A 2,639-nucleotide genomic window follows, 5' to 3' on the forward strand; every position below is an offset into this window, starting at 1 on the left:
TGACTTGAATAATATATATCCTGTTTCCTTTGGGAGTTTTTATAAGAATTTTACAGCATTCGCAGCTCAGACAGGTTGCATAAGTGTTGAAGATTACAGGTCACTACCCTAGAAATACAAAGTTCTATCTGCTCAGTACAAAGTGTTGTGGAATTTGACGTCAAACCTTTTGAGTTTCACTACATCTCAAGCTTTTTCGAATGCAATCTTTGAATATCCTGATAACGACTCCGAATAACATTATGATTTTGATTGAGCAGATAGAACATTTGTTAGTTTCTAACCTCATGGTCTCAGTAACTAAAAAAAAAAAAACCCGGCCAAAAATGTCAGATGGAACTTTGTAATTCTAAGGTAAAGAGGTGTTGCCAGACAATAACATACATAGGAACAAAGGAGGAGAGATGTTCACGATAGAGTATTGAGAGGAAAGAAGGAGCAAACCACATCACAGCAACTGTCAACTTAAATGATCTCAATTTTGTTGATGGGCGCGAAGAAACGTCTATATTGAACAAACATGATTTACCCAAAATATAAATCGTTTTCAACCTGCACAACAGTCTGGCAATAGCTTACAGAAAAGAAATGAAAAGGTAAGATCAGACAAATAAAGGGTCTAAGTCATCTTAGTTTATTCGGAGAAAAATGAAAAAGATATATTTTTTTTTTAAACCACAAAGACTTGAGCATGATACACTACTGAGTTTGGAAAATTTGTGAGGCAGCATGGTGGAATCAGGCTCTCGTCAAAAGAATCAAAGTGAAGAAACTTGCATTTTTTCACAGGTTTGGGATTTTTTTTCAGATTTTTGTTTTTTGGCTCAACACTTTTCATGCCCATTAAAGAACTCATTTCTGTATGGATTTTTCTGAAAAACGTTGATTAAAGGCACAAAAAAATGTAAATTTTCAGTTACCACGGACTCTTAAGCTAAAAAAATAACTGATCTTTGGCGGCCATTTTCTCACTAATCTTACCTCTGAAAACAGGTGACCCCACCCCCTTCATTCGCAAATATCTCGACTTGTATTCAAAATAAATGGATATTTTTTCACCCAAGTAAAGACAAATGAATAAGCTTTAAGATGATACCAATAACTCTACATGCTCAAAAACTGACGAGAGCCTGATTCCACCTCGCTGCCTCTCATTTATAAAATCTTTAAAGCCTGATATAACTCTTACTATACGGCCAGCCAGATTAGTTGGCCCACGGGATCACTCAGTTGTTTATTTACCCCCCGGGGCAGTGCCACTGACTGAAGTGTCTTTAGGCCATCCCCAAAGGGGGGACATTTCTCGTTCAAGCACAGTAGAATTGTAAATGGGTTGATTCGTGTCACGCTCATAACTGTGCCTGATCTGCAACAGGGAACTGCTGCTTTTTCTTTCCTAATCCTTACTATTGTCATTTTCCTCTACTTCTTTTGTATGTTTGTCACTCTCTTGTGACCTGCTATTTCCGGGGCGCCTTGATAGTTGAAGCAGACCTTGTGCTGTTGAAGCTAGAGAGGTGAGCAGAGTAATTCTGATTCCCTGTGAAACTTCTCTGTTGACACTCACCCCTTGGCGCTAATATGAACTTATGGAGTTGCGAGCGCCGTAAAACCCTCTACTATAAAAAAGAGTTGTTTATTTTCCTAAGAAAATTCTGCCAAAACTCAACAAGTTCATCTCATCTTCAACAGATCTGAACAAAAATAAGTATATCTATTGCTTTGATCATTCATTTTGGTGTTAACGTTACGCAAATAAGTGAAAAATGAGCGGAAGCTTTCTGCTTTTCTTTGTTTTTGTTTGTTTATTTGTTTGTTTTTGACTTTTTGTTGTTGTTTTTTTCGTCCCGTCTTCCTTTTTCGAGTGCCATGTTATACGGAGTGCCCATCGGGGCATCGGACAAACCGATCGCCCGACTCGTCGCCTAAAAACAAACGCGGTTTTTTTTTTTAGGCGATTAGACGTTTGTGCGACGATAGCCGCTTTGCGCCCTTAATCTGGCAAGCATACAGAACTAACCAAACCAATCGAGCCAATGGGCCCTGGGTATTGGTGATCTATCTCGCATCAGACAATCATTGACTATGAGAACGTGAGTGAGTCGGCACAATGATATTTTAGGGTTCGAAAGGAAAAATAAGAGAATGTGAATAATAATGATTAGATCTGACACGCGTGACGTCACTGCTGCGAGCTCTCGCTGTTGCCCTACAACCTCTTTGTTTCAATGCTACTAACGGGGTGCCCACCACGGCTGATCGGGCCTATCGCCCGATTCGATCACCTGAAACTGAAAACAAACACGTTTGTTTTTTAGGCGATCGAGTCGGGGAGATCGGCCCGATCGGCCGATCCCAGCTGTAGTGGGCACCCTGTATAAGGTTATAAATAGTACTAAATAGTTCTATTTACAATCTCTTCGTGCCACAGCCATGTTGTGTAGTATCCACTGACGCTGAGCGTTTCCGTATTCCATGATCTCTGAATTTTTTGCTTTTGCTTTTATTTCTGCCTTTTGTTTTTAGGAGTGTTTTGGGTTTTTACCCGTTTTTTAAATAAGCCAAATGTTATTGAGATCCTTGATTTTTGTGTTTTTACGGTCCTGTAAAGCCAAGAAAAATCCCCCCACCCCCCCCAC

This window comes from Aplysia californica, unplaced genomic scaffold (assembly GCF_000002075.1).
Source record: "Aplysia californica isolate F4 #8 unplaced genomic scaffold, AplCal3.0 scaffold00280, whole genome shotgun sequence".
NCBI lineage: Eukaryota > Metazoa > Mollusca > Gastropoda > Aplysiida > Aplysiidae > Aplysia > Aplysia californica.